Genomic DNA, 21142 nt, shown 5'->3' with positions numbered 1-21142 from the left:
ACTATTCAGCTCATTTTGTGAATGCTGTTAGGCTAGGGTTGGTCAACGTTTTTCTGTTAAAATTACTTGATTTATTTTTAAGTACATTGGGAACTTGAACAAGGTGAGTGCGTATCCTATTTATATTTACTGTAAAATATTATACCGCTCATACAATGCCACAAAACCATCTGCTTGGTCTATTAGTGTTGCTAGTACACTATGTAGCACACAGAGAATAACCGGGTCCTTTCTGTTGAAAGTATTGAAATGAAAAAGTGGAGTTAGCCTTAGCTCTGACTTGTGGTGGAGGATTTGGTTGTTTGGTCAAATATAATCCCCATCTCTGAGTGCAGTTAAAGGAAATATTTAATGTTTAATTTTTGCCATTACTTTGCCTCTATGTTTTCTTCCCTTCCTGTCTCATTCAGTCCCTTTCTGTCTCTAGTCTAACAGAAACTTCTGTGAAGTGCAAATTAATCTACTTGTATTTTTTCAGCTCTTTCCAGAATTCCTTCACCTCTGGCATTTAAAGTAACCACTTGAGGCTGACAATCCAGACATCTCCCATATCTTCTGCCTTGTACAGCGCCAAAACCACCAAAACTAGTGCCTGACAAAGAAGACCACTGAATCCCCACTAGTGAGGGAAATGCTTCTCTTGCTTTAGTGTATAAGGGAGGAAGGGAATGTAGCATGTAACTCCTTGGAGGGAAACACAGCAATGGATGGTCTTATCTGTGAGAAATCCTAACCTCCCAATTTCCAGTGTACTGTGAATATTCAGAGAAAACATTTTAATTTCTGCCTGTTATCCTAAGTGATTTTCACTGATATAACTTCTGCATGTGAAATGTCATTGCAGCAGTATTAAGTTATAATTGGAATAATTAAAACTTCTAGTAATTTGAAAATCAACATTTTCATGGTTAACCAAAGGTGATGATATCTATTACCTCTATAGTAAACAAAATGTCTTATAATGTAAAGTGCAAAAATGAAGGACAGAATGTGAACTTTTAACTTATACAGCAGAGTGGTTCCTCTTACATGAGTAACTCCAACAAGAAAACAAAAATACTGGTACCGTGGCAACACTTGATAAGATAAAAGATATTATTATCAAGATCTCTCTGTAGTACTCTTCCACTGTAAAGATCCAAATTTAAAAGAAGACAAATGAAGTTCTTTCTCTTATGTTGTCATCATATAGTGACAATGTACTGATCTGCCTTTTAATTTTTCCCCCTTAATTTCTCTGGAATAGCTCTTCTCTGTAGAATAGCAGTCTCTTTTACATACCTGTTCATTCATTGATCCTAAAATTATCTGATACAGGGATGATATGGCAGCAAAGCTCTTCACACTTTTTCTGTTTTGCTTGCTTCATCTCTTCACATTTGCAGTTAACAGGCTTGCTCTGTATAAAAAGAATAAACACAGTAATTGGTTTGCCATAGGTGTGTTTAATTTGTATTGTCACAAATAAAAAGGAAAAACAGCACTTCATCTTTTTTGGCTAATGAGATCAGGAAAGTATTTTCATAATTGAAAACAAAGAGTCTTTTAAATAAGAGTCTTATATTAGAAAGTGAGAACAATATAAAACAGAACCCTTCTAGCGAACTCTTCTCTAAAATGCCAAACATGATAACAAACAAAACCAATTAAGTTATGAGTGGACTTCTTACTTTACATAGATTAAAATATATAAACATAAATTTCTCAATATTTTACAGGATTACATAGACTCTAATTCTTATTTATTAATTTTATTCTTGCTGATTACCATTTCTGACTGCATAAATACTAGCCAGCAAATCCTGCTATTACCACTTGGGACCTAATGAGAGAGGTCCCAAGAAATTATATGACAGACAAAAAAATATCCAAGTACAGCAATAGGTGGTTCTTCCTATTGTCTATGAATGCAACATTACCTTACTCTTTTGAGGAGCAAATATTCAGCTGTTGCTGAGAAGGTGGTCAATTGCATCATCAAACTTAGCTAGCTTCCACTTGGTGACTAGAGTTCATTAAAGACGAACATCCACATCTTACTGTCAATCCTTTTCTGCAAAAGAATTATTGTTAATCAATTTTGATATAAAGGTCAGAGAAGAAGAATGCTATGTCTTCTGCCCAAGCCTGGTCATTCAGTCAACAGAAGGAGCCAGTACAGTATTTTCCAGAGGAATTAAAAAGACAGACAAATAAACAGCCAACCAAACCATGAAATGGCAAGTCATAGATCAAGCTAATAGTGCAGTGCTGTTGCCCATGGAGAACAGCACTCCTGCCTGACTTCCAGCACATGGTGCATTTGCTCTTACTTTATTAGCCAAGCAGGACTCACTTCTGCCTTCCCAGTACACCCAGAAGTCCCAGAAATACAGTGATGGTTCCATCTGTTATGGTAATAGCATTAACAGCTATTCTTTTCAATCAAGGAATCCTATTTATCAGATGGTCACCTGTAGTAGGAAATCCCACAGGTTGACCACATGCAACACAACTAATTTCTTTTTATTTCCTCTAAATTTACTATCTCATACCATTTAACTACACTGACTGCCCTCTTTTTCATGAGTAATGTAACAGAAAAAACAAGGAGGTCATGACTCATGGCTTAATTAATTACTCCCAATTAATCACACCTTCAGGAGCCTTAGGTAGGTACAATATTGAGAAACAGGCTTCCTTGCTATGCCTTTTACATATAACATTGATCAAGAGAAAAGGAAGAGTGCTCCTGTCCCTCAGGGGTGTAACTCTGCATTGCTTTGCTGGAGAATTACAGCAGGATTGAACAGAGAAACATCTTTGGGAAGTAAGCACCTCACAGGAATACACATTTCTTCTTCATTCCTGCCTTTTTTACAAAAATGCTTGGAAAACACGCAGAAGTCATTGATCCATAGGTGCACAAAACCAGCTGTTTGTACACAGTCCATCTTAACATAAATCTGGCTGAAACTGATAAACAAAAAGACACTGTGGGATGAGCTCATTGCAGGCAACTACTCTGCACCTGCACAGCAGGAGAAAAAGTAAATTACGGTCTGTCTCTTGTTTTCTCCAGACTAATAAATCCTAAATTTTCCTAAAGAATGGCATGCAGAGAGGAAACACCCTGATTCAGAGCATTGTGTCTAAGGGGGGGAGGTCTCTGCAAGGTGGCAGTGACAAGTCTGGCTGCTCTGAGAATTGAGACAGACCTGGGGTAACCTCGTACTTAGGCTGTTAGGTAAAACATCAGTTTACAGCGTCACTGCTGCGACTATGATAATGCTGCAAGAGATACCAACGGGGTTATTGATTTATTTGAATCAAATATTGTTAACATCAGCCAGAGGAGAGGAGTCCAGGCCCCAAACTGGCTAGGGGCCACTTTGCTGAAAAGGGTTATGATAACAGATAATTGCTGGAACTGGAGTACGGACCTTGTGTTCGTGACTTTGCATGCCCATCTGTTTTTCTTCCCCCTCTGAGATTTCTACCTTTCCCTCCAGAGAATACAAAAGACAACAAACACCACACAAGAAAACACAGTCACTTCTTCAAAGTGCTGCTTAAAACAATGTGCAGTGCCATAGCAAGGCCTGCAGGGAGCTGGTCATTAGGCTCTGTTTCAATAAACTTCTTTGGTGACAAAGAAAGAGAGGCTAGCACTGTGGTTAGAAGAGGTGCAAGATGTACAGAGGCACCTTCCACTTCCCCCTGGTTTTACCTCTCCCAAGAAATGGGAAGTCTTGGAAGGAGGAAAGTGCTCTAGACCCTACTGAGTTGAGATGTCATTGCTTCCACTTTATGAGAGGGGAGACATCCTGAAGTCCAGAATTCTGGTGGCATGTGAGACCTTTTTCCTCCTCAGCTGGAGCTGTGATTGAGCTGTGAGCTGAATTTCACAGTCAATGCTGCAATTCAATAAGATAGTGCCTTGATGTTTGGTGGTTATCTTGATTTTGGTAGTGCAGTGGAAAATGGTTTGTACTTAACTTCACATAAATGACACAGGCACAGAGATGTGAAAAGTCCTGTAGAAGCAGTAGCAACTGCATACAGCTTTTAGGCTAAGGATTAGCTGCCTTTAAGTAGGTTGCCCTCACTAGATTGAGAACTGATTGCAATACCTTCTTGTCTCTTCTTTACTTCAATCAATAATTTTTAGGGTTCAAAATAATCACAGTGCAATAATTCCTCCACTGGAACAGTCATGTAGTGATGAATTACATATTCCAGTCTGCATAAGTATGAAAGAAGAAAGGGAAATTTTGAACAAAATCTGCTGTACTGAGGCTAAATTTGTGTCTTTGCAGCTGACAGGTATGTTTCTTTACCGCCTTGCAAAGTTTAATACTTAATGGGAATAAGCTTTGGTAACACACCAGACATTAAAAAACAGACAAACCAGCCGAAAGCTCAGCTGTATGTGTCCTGTGTGTGCCTTTAAATACTATTAAAATTGAATTTGACTAGACTTGCTCAAATCAGACCTGTTATCAACAACACATTGTCTCAGGAGACCAACATTTGTCCAGTTAGGGCTTCCTTCATTAATCGTCCAGCATCAAGCAAGCCAAATCCAAATCTGTGGAGAAAAAGCAATTAGATATTTTAAGCAGTGATAAGAACACCACAAATAATCAATTTCTATGGCATTAACAGCTACCTGGCCCAGAAAAAGTCTATAAAAGCTAGAATTTATTGCAGAACACCAGACAGCTTACAGAGCATTGATTCTTAGTAGTATGCATAGATTGCTGGATTTAAAGAGAAATCCCTAATGGTTTTTACCTTTAATTTTTTTCCTTTTAAAGGGAAAACAAGGATAAGGTGTTCATGAGGCCAAAATGCAGCAAAAGAAATGTCTAAGGACTGTTAAACAGAATTTGTCTATCTTTCAGATGAACAGAATACTACCACACTGTTTAGTGGCTATTATATGCAAGATAATGCATAAACTTCGTAAGAGATGAGATGCCAAATACAGTCATAGTATTCTATGGTTAGAAAAATACATTAATTTGGCTTCTTTTTAAACATCCATTGTACCTGAAATGCCAACAGACTAGAAACCTTTTTTTCATTTGTTCTGCTTGTGAATCTTTAGGCTTTAAAGCCTTCTATTCCTCCATAGCAATCTCATATTGGAATATTTTATTCTGCATTAAACTTTGTGATTTGTAGCTATTTATAAAAGCAAAACAAAAGGTAGTGCAAAACCCAGCAGGCAGAGCATTATTGTCTGCAGTGGACAACAAAGTTTTAAAACCTATTTAGTCTTAATGTTCCCAAAAAACCAATTTTTGTACGTAGGTGTTATAGTTTCTCTTTAAATGTTGAACCAAAACATATCTGAACTCAGATTTCTAGGCCAATGGTCTGAGAAGTCAAAAGGGGCTTTGGCAATCTTCTCCTCTGACCCCCTGTATACATGCACTGGAACCTTTCCCAAGTAGGTGGATTAAACAATGTCTTTCAGAAAGATTTCTAATCTCATTTTAAAGACTCCAAGCTATGGTGAGTCCACCTCCTCCCTGGGTAAGCTCTTCCAGTGTTTAATTACCCTTACTGCTAGGAGACGGTGTCTTATTTCAAGGTTGAATTTGTCTAACAGCATTCAAATACTGAAAATGCAGGGTGTTTGAGAGAGAGCAAATATAACTGACATGATACACTTTATACTAATCCTGAATCAAAAGATTATGGAAATATTGAAAACATGACAACTAAAGCTCTATTTTGGCAAACATTTATGCAAGGGGGTATCTCTCTGCAAAGGAAATGGTTTTCTTTCAGTTCTGCAAGCTTACACACGTGTGTAAAGTTGCACCAGGGCTTCAAGTGCAATTCAAAAAGAGGCATCTGGAGTGACTTTTGCTGAAAAAATATTAGGCATTAACTAATAAATACAACCTCCCTCCATTTATGCCCCCTTCTAAGCAGCCTTTGTGGCTGCTTATAAATACTAGAAGAAAAAGTGAGAAAACTTCCTCATTGCAGAAATGTGATTGCTGCCATAGGGGGATGACTGCTGAAATCCAAACACAACCCAAGAGGGGAGAGAGAAAAAAAAAAAGGAATGGGAAAAAAAAAAAAAAAGGAGAGTTGTCAAGATAATTAAAACTTTGCAACAATTCAGTAGTGGTGCTGATAAAAACAGCACTGCTGGCTGAATGCAAATAAGATGGTAAAGGCCCTGTTTGGATTATGGTAATTACTCAGTCTGAAGTTAGCTTCAGCCACACACACATATGAGCACACACATACACACACAGCAGTGGAGTGGAACCTGACAACCATACTTGGCGTGCGATCATAAAATTCCCTGGCACGCTCTCAGGATGCCATGTGGAGCTATTTGTACAGTTAGGTACGGGACTGTGCCGCGCAGGAAATACCAGCGGAAGCACGGCTGACCCGCCTGGCCTTCAGCGAGAGCCTGCCCCCCCGCTCGCTGCTGGCCTGCGTTCAAAAGTGATCTCTGGAGAAGGCAAATCAATCGAACACATGTTTGGTCTAAAAATGTCATTTTGGAATATGTTAAGATATTTCCTTACATTAGACCATTTTGTTTGCCCCAAAGATTTGTCAAGTGCAATTGAATGCATACACATCACAACACATGCCAGTGCCAGAACAAAATAATTTCAATGTGTCCTTTAGTACTCCGATAAAATGCAGGCAGTCGGTGTTGAAACGAGATGCCCTGTGAAAGTCTTGAGAGCACTGGCATTCTGCATTTCTTCCAGGAACTTGTTTCTTTAAAATTTGGGATCCATCCAAATGAGCAGATTTTGCGTAAGAATGAGGAAGAGGACCAGCTCAACCTCTCCTCTTGCCTTCTAGACGGAGGAGCTGAGGCAGGCTAATTTATGTGATGAAAAATCATTAAAGGAATTACAATTTCCAGCTCTGATTCCTAAATAATAAAGTCTTTACGAGGACAATATCATTACAAATAACCCTATTAATCCGTTGATTCAGCTTTAGAGCCAATTCTGATATATGACAAAGATGTGTTTCTTCAACAGTTTTCGCAAGTTAATATTAAATAATATTGGCACACACATCATTTTTATTACTGAGTTCTTTGATTTGTTCACCCTGCACAGTCTCTGCAGCTGTGTGTTTTATGACCTACCCATCACAGGAGAAACTCCCATTAGCACTGGCACACAGCAGAGGAGATGTGAACTTCGCAATCAGCCTTGCTATCCTCACTCTGTTTTTGGTTAGTGCTGAAAAGGCTCTTTCCAGCAGATCAGAATAGTCACAGCCCCATCTGAAAGTGCACCCGTACTGTGAAGGGCAAGCTTCCCTGCCTGGCGTGTTCAAAGTCTGCAAAGACTGTATCAAATCCAGATTTATACACGACTGTGGATGTCAGGATGCAGTCCTCTGGCCAACAGGCTCCTGAGAGAAGGCACCCACACCTCCCCCTTCTCTCCCCTTCCCTCCACCTTCACCCCCACACCCTTTTTCTCTCTTTGCATTGACCCAGTGTGGTTGCTAATACACACAAACACACACACACACAGACATACAGACACACACACACAGAAAGTGCATCAGTCTTGAAAGGCTGCAAGATGCTTGGGTTGCTGTACTTCAGCTGAGACACAAATTAGGTCTGTTTTAATTTGCTCTGGGCATCCTTTGCTGGTGTTTTTTTTCTCTTTTTCCAAAAAATGCTTCCTTGAAAGAGTACTTATCAGCTGATAGACTAAAAATCAAAATTATGTGATATTTCTTGTGAAATTAGTTCAGGGAAGTTTGGACAATGACTTCTCTGAGATTTTTATCTTAATTAAAACAAAGACATATAAGAAGGGGAAAAAAGAAAAAAAGAAAAATTAAAAACTGCCAGGGTCTCAACTCTTACCAATTACTTGACAGTACTAATCCAAGACTTGCAATTGTACAACAGAGAAGAATGGTTGCTTGCAAATTGATAATTTCAGCTTAGAAATTAATTTTGATGGGGTTATCATGAAAAGGGTGGTCAATATAATTTACATCTAAGACCTTAACATCATCCTTTCCACTTTCCTGCATTTTGTGCGTATTTAATCACCTGTGGTTGCCTCTGACAAGATGCAAAAGTTGGGCTATGATTCTAAAGCAATCAAGAATGTTAAGCATTTCAGAAATGGCATAGCATTACTTTGCCATAAAATAAGAACATTTGTGGAGGGTATAATATTGTATTATAAAGAGGAAAAAGAAATTGCAAAAGATTGCTAGATGTTAAAGGAAGTCTGATGAAAATGCACATTTATTAGTTCATATTAGACAAAAAGTGCTTTATAACCATATAGTGTTACTATTGCGATAAATGTAGTATTTGTACCAAAATGCTCAGTTCTTCTCACTACTGAGAGATATGGGATTATGTGTCTTAAAATTGAGGAATAATGATAAGACTTAAAAGACAGACTGAGGACCCATAAGATCTTGAATTTTTTTATGATATATCCATTTCCAGAATGAATAATAAGTTTCTGGACTCTTTAATGCTTTTTGTACTGTGTGAATTTTTAATTTTTTTTTTATTAGTGTGGACAAATAAATTTTATTTGATAGCTTGTTGTATTTAAAGACAGTGTAAAACTCTCATTGCAAACAGTTGTTTACAGTGCGCTTTTCAGCACAAAGCTGTTTTAAAGCTCAATTGTGCATTTTGCAGATAAAGTGGGAAAACTAACTGAAGGCTGTATTGTAAGCAGTGGTTGCCGTGGAAACCCCAGTTTCAAGAGCTGGTTCTCCATTACCACTTAATTTAGGCTTCCTAATTGCATTCCACTAAATCGGTAGCGACAATATCTGCAGAGCAAAACTGCATGCCCAGTCTAGCGCAAACCTCTTTGAAACAGGCTTTTTGAAAGCCAGGAGCTATAAAAACTCAGCATGACGTGGAGCATATGAGAAACCTGTAGTTCAAATGTACTGCTGCTTGCTTTCTCATCCTTAGTAACTTCAGTGCGCTCCACACCAATCTATTAGTTCAGTCTACCTTAAAGATCATAAAGCTCTGCCATGTGGAAACTCATCTGTCCACCAACACATTGGTGCAAAATAGATTTAATTGTACTCCCAACCCAGTATCATGTCCATCTTATTTTACTACACACCAGCAGGTAGCCGGTGCAGAGCCTTACTTTCCTTGAACTGCCCTTGCTCCATAGTACAAGGAGAACAATACTTTCTCAGTTTAAATCATTTGCCACCGTTCAGCTGTGCAGCAAGCCAGACCGCCCATATGTGACCTAAAGAGAGCCTTGTCAGAACCACTAGACATAAAAGCATTCCAATTATCGACCATACTGCTTTAATAGAGGAGGCAACTAATATGATAGTGTAAGTGATTCTGCCACTGAGAAGCTCTTCGTCACTGTCAGATTAACACTTGAGTTAAACTCTTGTAAATCAGTCACATTATGCCATCGGTTGAGAAATAAACACAGACCTATTACTCTTAGAATTCCAGAGGGCTCTCCCCGCCATCCCAGTTGCGCAGGATGCCCTATTAATCTGAATTTTGTCATGTTTATTATTTTGCAATTACTAATGTGGGTAACGTTGGAAAAATTTAAGTTGTCTACGATTAGATTCTGAAATGGATGTACATGCCTAGCAAAATCTTCTGTGAGGGAAAAGGAGGGAGAGGATGAGAGGAAAAGAGTAGACAGCTTGCGTGGAACTTCTGACTGAAAAAGACGGGAGACCACCAAATTATTTAAATCCTATCGCTCTTGAAAAAGAAAACCAACTAAAATCCCACAGACCATTTCAAGACAAAATATTCCAGTGTCTTCAAGCTGAAGACTTCCCACAAGTTCACAGTGAAATGCATCTCCTAAACACTAACATGGTTACATCTGAGCCCTCCAATATGCATTAATGAATGCTGAAGCTGAAAATAATAAGAAAACAACAGCTCTTACGTTGGTTCCTTCTCCCCACAGAATAATTAGATGCAGGTAAAGTACCTTTAAGTCATCATTATCAGCTCACCATCAGTTTTTCTATTTCTGTGGATTTCTGTTAACCTTCTCGTCTTTTTATCAAGTTTTTGTCTTCCACCTGAGCTACTTGGAACATAAAATGAAGACACCTCTGCCTTTGATATAGGGATTTTGGATGTGAGAGAGTGGACAGATAAGGACTGTTAACACAAGTTGGGATTTATTTCCTGCGGCACAGTTCTACCCATTGAATGGAGCTGTCTCAGATGGATGGTGAGGCTGGGAGAGAAGGAAATGGGGATGGGGACTGGAAGACTGGCTGTTGAGTTTGTTTGGTCCCAGGTTGCTTCAGCCAGGTGGACACTCCTCAAGATTTCTAGTTTTCTCCTGTTTATATATCAGGAGCCCTATCTGGAACCAAGGCAAATTCTCAAATAAAAAATGTGCACAGATCTTTCTAAAAATGTTGTTCTGAGATGTGTTCCCAGTGTGTTCCAGGTCAGGAACAGCAGCCAAAAGAGATTTTAGGCTAAAGGTCCTTTTCAGGCTATCATCTTTCTCCAGTGAAGTAGGAAAAAAACTTCCTGTCACTCTTTTTCTCTATGAGTTTTTGCAAAGATCTGGGAAGACAGGTAGAAAATGATGTAAGTAAAAAGGGAGAAATTGGCACCACTGTTCTAAAACTCTGCCGAAAAACGGCTTGAAAGGTCATGTGCTTGGAAACCATATAATTTTTATATTTGGCTTTGCTCTTTAGAAGGCCCTTAATGAGGGGCAATGGCAGGAACCAAGGGAAGACCAGTAAAACTGTATTGTACTCTGAGGAAAGTCAGAAAAGACACTTTTCCACTGTATCTTCTAGTCCCTATGGGTCGCTTTTCTAGTGGAAAAGTGTGGCCTTGAAAAAGTTGTGGGAGAACTCAAAGGAGGAAACCCTTTACCCCTTGTTCTGGACTAAATGAATCGTGGCAGAACTTGATCAGAGACTGCTCTAGGCATCATCCACAACAGATTAAACTTTCTTTGGGTAGGTCTATAGGAAGAGATTGTTGACACAAATTATTTCCTCTGAGCAGTCTTTAAAGTGGTAATTGATCTAAAAAGAAATAAAATTTATCCAATATGATGTGTCTCTGACAGGCAGAGACACATTACGTTGGATAAAAATTCTGGTTTTCAGTTTAGGTAATTCATGTCCTAGAAAAAAACAAAGAAAAATTAAAAAGCTATCAAGAGACAATGGGATCTATTTTGTCCTCACATGCATGACTTAGTTACAAGTGGGCTCCTTGCCAGCTTCTGAGCTCAGCTACACACATGCAATTTTCTTTGACTTAAACAGAGCATATATTTTTGTGGGCAGAATCTGGACTTTTTGCATATAGGAATTCTTATTATTTTTTATTATTTGTATGTTATTACAAGGATCATGGTATCATTGTCTGGAGTTTTGGGAAAATAAGGCTCTATGTCCTACCCATTGGAGAGATTATGGCCCAGAAGAACCAGCAACATGTGAAGGATGGGGGCAGTGTAACTATCAATCCTCTACACAGTCATATCTTCCCAGTTAAAGAGGCGTCACTTAGAAAATAATTGACATTCTTGAAATGGACACTTTCAGATGCCTGACAAATTCTTGGTGTGTACCTTTCCCTTCCATCCCTGCACCCAGCACAACGCTGCTTGCCATCCCAAATTTATTAAATCTTCATCCCCAGAGCTGGTTTACCCTGAGAATGCACTCAGTCTTGTTTCAAGCACCTGCTTTTAACAGGGTCTACACACCACTGCTGCCAGATTCTGTACTCAGCTACACATGTTGGCCTACTGCTGTGTTTCAGGACCATACCTGGCATCTGACATGACAGTGAAAGAGGCAGGAGCACGTGGGTAGGTGGGAATTGTGTGAATGAGCTCCTCCTCTGAATGCATCTCTGTACGCAGCACTTCACTATTTAGTGATCAGCATAGTGAAAGTAAGAAATCAGACGGACTTAAGGACTTACTTCTATGTGATGGAAGTGAAAGAGTAGGGATAAGACAGAGGATTTTGAGTCCTCAGAAAAGAGCCAAATCAGTGTGTTCAGTCTCCTCTGTGTGCCTGTTTGAATGCCCGCAAGCACAGCTGGGGCTCTGCAGGTTTGGGAGGGGAGGGCTCCAGGGCAGGGAGCAGAGCCAGGGAACGACTGCTCTCTATCCCTCGCCACCCCTGGCACCTTTCCCGGTGGAAGTCAGAGTGGGGATTAACACACACGGAACTGGTTCTGTTCCAACTCCCCAAGAGGAAAACAACATTTTTTCAAGCTATATGATTCTTGTTTGCAGCTACGTGACACGTTATTTAATGGCTGTGAAATACTGCATTGTTCTGATTTTGAAGATGCGCACATCTTTGGAGGACTGCTCTCATTTTTCTAAATGCTTTTTAAATGCAACATTTACAAACACCTTCATTTTCTTGTTGTTGCTGACTCGCTCATTGACATTTTAAGCTAAACAGCATATGGCTTATAGCTTTGTACAAGCAATTGTATACAATTCATACATTTTCTGGAATTAAAAAGCCTTGGAAACACAATGACAATTTTTAAAACTACAGGTTTATTCTTAAAATTAGGAGATCTGTGAGGTCTATTCTTCATTTTTACAGAGTTTTCCAAGTGATCCAAAAGAGTTGCTCAGGGCATCACAATTTCCCGGCTGCAAAACAACAGAAACAACACAGGTGGATATTTAGATGTTTTATTCCCACGTGTGTTCAATGTTTTTTGTGGCCTTTAGATGGAAGGTTATTACTGGAGTGTAAGGTATTAATTAATGTTATCAGCATCTAAGACGTCTCTTGCTGAAGATTTAAATCAGCTTCCTCTGGAAACATAGGAAATAGGATTTAAAAGGCCTCCTGCATCAAGTTCAAACCCCAGATTTTGCTGTCAACTGCACATCACACAATTTGTTTCATGAAGTGCTCAAGTTTCATGCTGTAACCAGTGAAGTTTCTTGCTTCCCCTGCTCCTGTTGGAGGGCTGCTCCAGGATATCATTTCGTTGCTTCCTCCTAATTTCCTGTTGGAGTTTATTCATGGCCATTTTATAACCATTTGTTCTTATGTCAACATCATCCTTTAAATAGCTCTTCTCCCTCTTTGTATATTTATTGAAAGCAGTTATGTTTCCTTTCAGCCTTTGTTTTGTCTGTGTAAACAAGTAAGACACTTTTAATTTGCCATGTCAGATAGCCCTTCCTCCTCCTACCAGTGCACCTTTTTGGTGCATGTTCCAGTTTGAAATGATTGTGTTGAACATGGATGAAATAAAATGGGTCACCCAAGTTGTTCTCTGTCTGCCTGTACTCTGTCAGAGAAATATCATCCAATGAAAATTAGGAAAAAAATCCACCACTTCCCTTCCCACTCTCCCTTGTCAAACCTTTTTTTTTTTTTATATAGGCAAAACATACCTAAGGCACGATCACCTGCTGCTGAAGGAATGCTACCCACCCAAACCATGTGCCTAAACCCACTGCTCCATTATTTGTTTTCTGAAGTGTACCATCTTGAGGCTACTCTCTCAGATTTCACCTTGTCACATACCACTCCTTTTCTTCCCTTTTCTCTCCTTGCACTACAAGATACTATTGGTATTTTTTCCTAGCTTTGTGTAATCAGAAAATTTCACTTGCATATACTCCCTTTGCTGCAGTGTGGGTGCTAATGAAAATAGGACCCTACAAAAGGATTAATAATAAAAGCAGTACATGTAGGACCCGATTACTGATCTCTGTCTATCCCAGTAGACCTATTTTCAGTACAACCTGCAGCCACCTCTTCTCCAATCAGTTCCCCTCAGTTCTTCCAACTGATGTCCCCTTTCTCCAGTTTAAATAATAACCCTCCCCCTCCAATTATGATAATATGCTTTATGGATACCAGAGGAACGAGATCTATTGCATTTTCTTTCTTTAGAAAAACCTGTTTATTTATGATATGATCCATTTTTGGGAAAATCTGACATGTTTCAACACATCTCTTGTTTCCTTCAAAATTAAATTTAAAACCTGGCATGCAATGAGAGCACATTATGAATCTGAATAAATGCTGCAATGGTTGTGTACTTGGTACTATAATGGGTTAATTGTTGCAGTGCAGGAGGCTGATAGGGAGCCACAAGAAGGTGCATGCCTTAATGAGGAGATGGTAAGGAGCCCTGGGGCATGGAATAGCGGCTAATATGAAGGAGAAAACAGTAGGATAGAAAGCTGAATAACCCAAATAAAGATACATTTGCTCTTGTTTATGTTGCAATTACTGTTTTGCATTATCACTGACAAAACTTAGAAACATTAAAGTAACTCAATGATATGGATATGTGCATGGAATATTTCTGTCCCAGACTAGATTTTCCATGTTTTAAGGTTTCACTGGCACTCCCTACTCAAAACAACAAGCTACCAGTTAAACTGAAAACCAGAGCACTACTTTGATGAGTGGACATACTGTTGTTACAGTCAATACTTTTGATTCCTGGGGAGGAATTCTGTTTCCAGCCTGTATTTTTTTAAAGGAGGAATTTTTGAAAGATATCAAGTTCCCTTGGTCTATGGGCAGTACAGAAAATATTGGAAATGAGTAACTTTAAAACATGAATCAGAATAGCTCTGCTTCAAATGCATACTATGCAATGACACTCATCCACTTTGTGACATTTTGTTCAGATTTTCAGGCAAAACTACCACCAGTTACAGTTTAAGATGGGTCAGTAATGCACATAACATTAACTTTGCCTTAGTGTTTTGGACTAAATCAGTTCTTTCTTTCTTGGAGGCTGGCTGGCAGGGGTAAAGGAACCTTGAGACACACGAGGATCAAAATCAAAGAAAAGTTGTTCAAATCCCAGCAAATGTTTAACTTTATGTCCAAAATGGTCAGTCAGCCTTATACTATCTCTACCACTTTATCTGTTAATTAAATACCTTTGAGTCATATTTCTCCAATGATGATTAAAAACCAAAAATTTAAAATTTCCTTTTGTTACAGCTGGTGCACAAGTAGTGGGCTTTATTATATGTACTTTCTCCAAATGTAGCAGCACATGGTATTTGGTCTTCACAAATTGCTAGTTGCTGGACATTTCTTTTTAGGATTAATTAATTGTAGGAATAAATCAATATAACCTTAAATGGAACTGGGATCAAAGTCAAACTTACTGAATATTGATAATCATCTAGGTAAACACTGGAGTTAGCTTCCAAGTCAAATAATAAGATTCTCAAAAGTATGTCTCTACAAAACAAAGATAAATATATAGTCTTTAATAAAACCTCTGTAGAGCACTGCAGAAACAGAATACAAGTAAAAGAAACAGAATTAAAGTAAGAGAGAGTTTACCTAAACATCAGCTAAACCTTTTTCTTTACCATAATTTTATTCTCATTTTATTACAATGGACCTTCTCCCCCACTCCTTACATGTTTCCTCTTGAATCTCCAGCCTTCTATATCCTCCTTGCTTTCCTTACAGTAGAAATTGCCATACAGCGTCAGACAATAAGTCTCTATGGTCTAACATTCAATCTCTCTGAAAGAGCCAGTGTATCAAGTCTCCTCCTTGTCTTTAACAGAGACTGACCTAAAGCATGAAGCTTGCCATTAGTATCCCTCTTACAAAATAGGTAACTACAAGTATTTTGTACTGACTGTATCTTACAAAGTACTTGGCCTCAGTGACACACAAGGGCAATTATTACCATGAGCTAATTATACACTGTGAGTGGAGAGGGGGAATGTTTCTTTTTTTCCATTGAGTTTTCAAAGATCAGCTTTTACTTTCAGGCAGTATTTCCTTACCGTCATGTAATCATAGGAGAGCACGGATGAAAATTCCCGACTGACCCCTACTATTATTTTGGAAATACTTATCACGTCAGCTGTGATTTTGTTTCCTTCCTTCATTTCTGAAGTCTCCCATTCATTATCTGTTTCTCTGTTTCATATCTGTGCTAGCATGCTTATTGCTGTGTAATCTTGCTGGTTTTGCAGTGTGTGTGCACCAAGTCCTGCTAACAGTCAACACACCAATGGGTGAGGGAGCAAACAGCAGTGCACTGATTAAGGAGATGTTCTGCTGGAAACACGGCATGCACTTGTGTGGATGTATGCCTCAAAGTGGGATATCCTCCCAGGCAAGCAGGATCAGTGTTACATCACCCCTGGAGACATCCCCTGCGCAGACACGTTGGCATGCAGTGCTGCTGTCTCTGTGTCCTGCTGCTCCAACCCAGTGACCTGAGGGTGGCAGGGAGTGACAGGGGGTTGGCAAAGCTGCAAGGCTGGCTGGGAATCTTGCCTAGCCAGAGGCAGGATGCTTCAAAAGCCCCAGGGACAGTGCCCCAGGGCAAGCTACTCTCAGGAAAGCTGGTCCTCAGAAAGAGGATGGAGAGAGATGCCATGGGCAAAGTGCTGGGGGAGAAGCGACAGGGGGAGAGTACAATGCAGCTCATCAGCTCTGTGGAGAGGGGGATCTGGGGGTAAATGGAAACAGAGGGGCAAGTTCACAGGAGAAGAGGTAGAAGAAAAAAACCCCATGACTATCTCTGGGAGGATGATGAGGATGAAGGCTAGGAAGCTCAGAGAAGATGAAGGAAGCATTCTCCCTCTTGTGATGAAAGACTTGTCTCTAATATAAAATGTCCAGGCTGTCTGCTATCAGCACCTTGAAGATGCTACATACTGATGAAGCAGAAAGGAAGACAGATTTAATTTTCCAGCAAGGTGATAGTAGGTAAGTTAGTGCTTTTGTAGTGGTTTATGAATATCTGATCTCCCTGTTTTGATGGTACTTCCTCACCAACTGAACCACTTTCTGCCTTACCCTCAAGAAGGAAAAGAGCACTGGGTTACAAGCAATAGAGAATAGTTCAAATGCTATAGCCTCCATAACCATGAGCTACCTGTAAAAAATATTTAGGATACTCCAAGTAAACAGTCTATGTAAAATTGTGGAAGCAATATCTCTGACTGCCACTGAATGGAGAATCAATTCATACAGAATCATTTACTCTAAAAAGTGCTACAACACAAATCTTATAAAATTATTCTTAAAATTTAGTTTAGCTAGGACAGATTTGTCTATAAATTTATGAAAAAATGGTTAAATTGGTACTAATCCACATTCTTGACATGCTGTTGTTTATGTGTGTATGGACAATTATGTTGCCATAAAACTCTCTTCTACTGATTTTTCTTAAATAATTTTTTACTATAACAGTTACCTTTACTGCATAATGGCATCCAAAAAAGGACTTGAACCAAATCAGTAACGGCAATACTAAAATAAAAACCTGTACCATTAATTTGGATCACTGTGGCGCATAGAAAATTTTTGCAAATTAACCCAAAAGAAAACATATTCCTGCTCATGTGCAGTTACTATAGAATTGGTACTACCTACCTAGAGCAGATGTCAAACTGATTGAATAATCTGTTCTTCAAAACTAGTCTACCACAAGTGATGACTTCTCTTGTATGCTTTTTTCATCTCTGTGTGAGTGGTGAGAGAAAAGACAATATATCTGGATATGCTGTTAGGGGTAATGTTCAAACAAGAAAATGATGTGTATATATTGCTTTAAATCCCATCCTGTGAAAAAACTGCTGAGACCTCTAATTCTCATGATGACACCTTTGGGAGCTGTAGGTATCCTGCAAACAGTGCTGCCTGTCACAGTGAGTGTCTAACAGCATGTGACTCAAAGCACTGCCTTGCGAGGATAACGCAAGAAATAATTCACGTAGTTGATAATTTCCATTTCCATTTAACAAACAGTCTGTTAACCAGATACAATTGTATCTGTGAAGACTCCATAAGCTTAACTTTGGAATGATACATGAATTTGAGACATGCATTTCAAACAACAACTAAAGGAACTCATTGCAATATGGAAATACATATATATATATCTGTGTGAGAATACAGAATTAGTCTTAAATGGGAATATATTTAAACAAAATAAAAATTGTAAAACTTTATACAGGTATAGACACTTTTACTCAGGATTTGGACAACTAATCAAGTTCCTTGTAATGAAAATTTTCTTTTTATTATTAGTATTGTCTATTATTTGCATTGTGAAATGCCTTTAGGGCCTGAACTAGAAGCCAGGTTCCATTATACTGGATATTAAGCATGTAATGAAAAGGTAGCATTCCCCCCCAAAGTGTTCTTGAGGTAAATTTATCTTGCAGTCAGGAGACAGAAGTGACTACACAAAGCATGGAGATAGCAGAGACAGTTTTTAGTTAGGCATCTTGGTAACCCAGACTGAGGAATACCAGCCCATTGAGGACTAGCTACCCTTCCTTCACAGTCAATTTTGCAAATGTCACAGAGAAAAAGGCAAAAAGTGAATCTTGAGGGGAAGAAAACAGACTAAGGAATAGGGGAAGTTGGTAATATCATCATCATTTTGCGTGTAAACAAATGGCTCAGGAGCACCTATAGGGAAGGTTGTGAGGCTACTCCCACGAGAAGGAAGGTTAGAGGTAAATGTAGAGTTTGGGATTCTACCCAGTCTAATACTAAAATCCCTGCTGGTGGTTTGCTGTGCTAATTTGCCTGCCATCTTTGTTGTATGTTTCCAGTGGAGAAGCACGCAGCTAGCAAGCCTTGATGGCAGTAGGTTTTAATTGAGCGTAATTTCTTTTGGAAAATCACAGCATTTTCTTGGAAGGCAACAAGGGAAAACCAATAGTTTTGCTGTGTAACTGAGTTTCATAATGAAATATCTTACACCAAAGCCCTGTTGCCTCATTACTCTTAAACCTTTATTAAAAAAGCTTTTAAAGTGTATTACTTAACTGCATAATTTGACGATCTTGCTGCACAGTTCCATATGAGTTCTATGTTTGGCCTCTCCTAGATGAGACAGCATTGGTACTTAGAAGTCAAGAATACGAAAATTAAGGTCGAATGGACCATTTTCCCTCCCTTCCATGAACACCTTGTGATGCAGTCTAATTATATTGTCCACTACTGTTGCTCTGTTTTGACATTTTACAGATTCTCAATTAAACCACTTAACATGTGACATTGATAAGTCCATAAGTCAGAAGCCATTACATTATGTTGTTCTGTAGTTTGTTTCAAGATCCAACCACTGGTGAGTGATTGAACAAAACTTCAGAAATAATTTAGGTAAAGCACTCCAATATTAAGGGGTTTCAGGAAAAAAATCTGTGGCTAAACATTTAATAAAGGAATTTTCAAGTGAATGTGAATGTGTGAATGGGAATTCATTTTCAAATGTTAATATATGGCTTATTTAACAATGGATAGTTTTAGAGCTTTAATTGTGTATTTCTTTTTTATTAATGATACGTGATATCCATTCAAACTGATTTTTGAATCTATACTGACTGAAAAATTAGATTCATCAATTCTGGAAGTGAGATGAAGAATGAAGATTTCAGCCCTGTTTCAAAAGGTGAAGAGCATCTTAAAATCATCAGTTATAAAGAAAAGGCATCTACATATTTACAGCAACTGTTGTCTAGTGTCAGTACATTTACTTTGACTAGATTTCCTTGTGACTTGTGCTGTGAGGAATTTGGCTTACGTGCCTCTGAACTAATTTACCTTTCACAGGACTGGGCACTCCCAAGTTGTAATGTGCTTCACAGGGAAAATATATCTGAGTAACAGGAACAAAAATAATAGTACAACAGCCTCTAAGCTTTTCACTGGCACAAATAAAAATAGTGTTTTGGCATTTCATGAGTCCAAAAGCTCATATGGGGATGCCTCAGTATATACAGGCGTCCAAAAAATTTCAGCCTTGAAGGACTTTTCTAGGTAAGGCTCAGATGTCTTTTCTGTATCTCCTTTAGTACTGATGCCACTGATGGATTTAAAATGCATTCATTCAGCAATTGTTCTCAGGCTACTTCTGTAATGAATCACAAAGTAGGAAAATTTCCTGGCCTAAGCCCTTCCAATATCACTTGGGGAAGTGAAGAAGGCAGGAGAAGTGGAAAGAAAGAGAAGGCAGTTTTTCTAAGAAAGGAAATTAATGATTTATCTCTATATCCATTTCTTCTTCTGTATTTAATCAAAATCTGAAAATTTTTCTTCATATTCAATTGATCAATCTACCACTCTCATAATTAATTTAAAATTAATATAGATTTATATAGGCTGGCTTAACCTGTCCTGGTTATTAGTATGGTACTGCTGCCTTGGTTTTACATCAATTACTACCACCTTTCATTAAATAAGTGAAAATATAACTTTTCTACACCAATAGAAATAATTCTGTATTTGTACTATAAGACTTTAAAAGTCAACCTGACGTAAAAATAATATGTTTACTCAAAGAAGTGTTCATTTTGCATTTGTTAATGAATAATGTATTGATGGAGATATCTTTCTTATGTAAGACATATTTACCCATATATAGCACAGGAGTTGATAATTATGAAGAATTTTCCATGTCTGTTTACTGCATTGTTTCTGAGAGGCTTACATGAAGTGATTAAAACATTGATCTTGCAACATCCTTTTAAATGAAATGACCTCAGTGGACAAAATGAAACATTTATTTTTTGGCAGGTTTTTTTTTGGTTGCATTAATTCTTTCCTATCAATCTTAGTATTCACCTTACTGTACTTCCTGGTACTCCCCATTATGGACATCACTGTGATAGATGGGTTGAAAATACAGAACAAAATACAGAAACTCATTCTGCAAAAAGTTTGAATATACAGAATTTGGCAATGCAGACATTCATTCTCCATAAGCTTGAAACCTAGGCCTAAGACAGGCAATGACAGTCAAATATGCAGGTAACTGAGGCAATTTCAGAAACAGGTAACACCAGTCAGTACTGCAGGTAGTGTTTAAAGATGCTGAGGAGTAACTACAAATTACTGACTGCTCAAGGTAAACAAACCTTCATGGCTTCAGTAATAACTGATATTCAAATAGAAAATAAATAGCAAGCAATAAGAGCATTTTAAGTCTACAATCCATAAAGGGTTCAGGGGATCCCATGACAGAGAGCTGAGCTTTGCACAGACAGTCACCCTGATGGATGCCATCACTCTTGCTGCACCTAATAGAAATTACCTGGAGGCTCTCCAGGCATCCTCAGTCCTGGTCTGTGCCAATGAAATGTTTGGGCTTTTTCTTCCCACT

General features: G+C 38.5%; 1 long non-coding RNA gene across 1 annotated transcript in view; it reads right to left on the bottom strand.

Annotated features, from left to right (window-relative positions):
* Positions 1-229: 229 nt before the first annotated feature.
* The window catches only part of LOC128934375 (uncharacterized), a 148575-nt gene continuing 127662 nt past the window's right edge, over positions 230-21142 (bottom strand). Inside the window, exons 3-5 of the long non-coding RNA XR_008482849.1 lie at positions 4476-4570; positions 1920-2053; positions 230-1399 (exon numbers count right to left, since the gene is read on the bottom strand). This is a non-coding gene — a long non-coding RNA (uncharacterized LOC128934375). The remainder of the gene's footprint in view (positions 1400-1919; positions 2054-4475; positions 4571-21142) is intronic.

This window comes from Melozone crissalis, unplaced genomic scaffold (assembly GCF_028551555.1).
Source record: "Melozone crissalis strain CALT ecotype California unplaced genomic scaffold, PUWL_Pcris_2 ptg000013l_1, whole genome shotgun sequence".
NCBI lineage: Eukaryota > Metazoa > Chordata > Aves > Passeriformes > Passerellidae > Melozone > Melozone crissalis.
The sequence above is the reverse complement of the archived record's forward strand: the minus strand, read 5'-3'. Positions and strand labels throughout refer to the sequence as shown.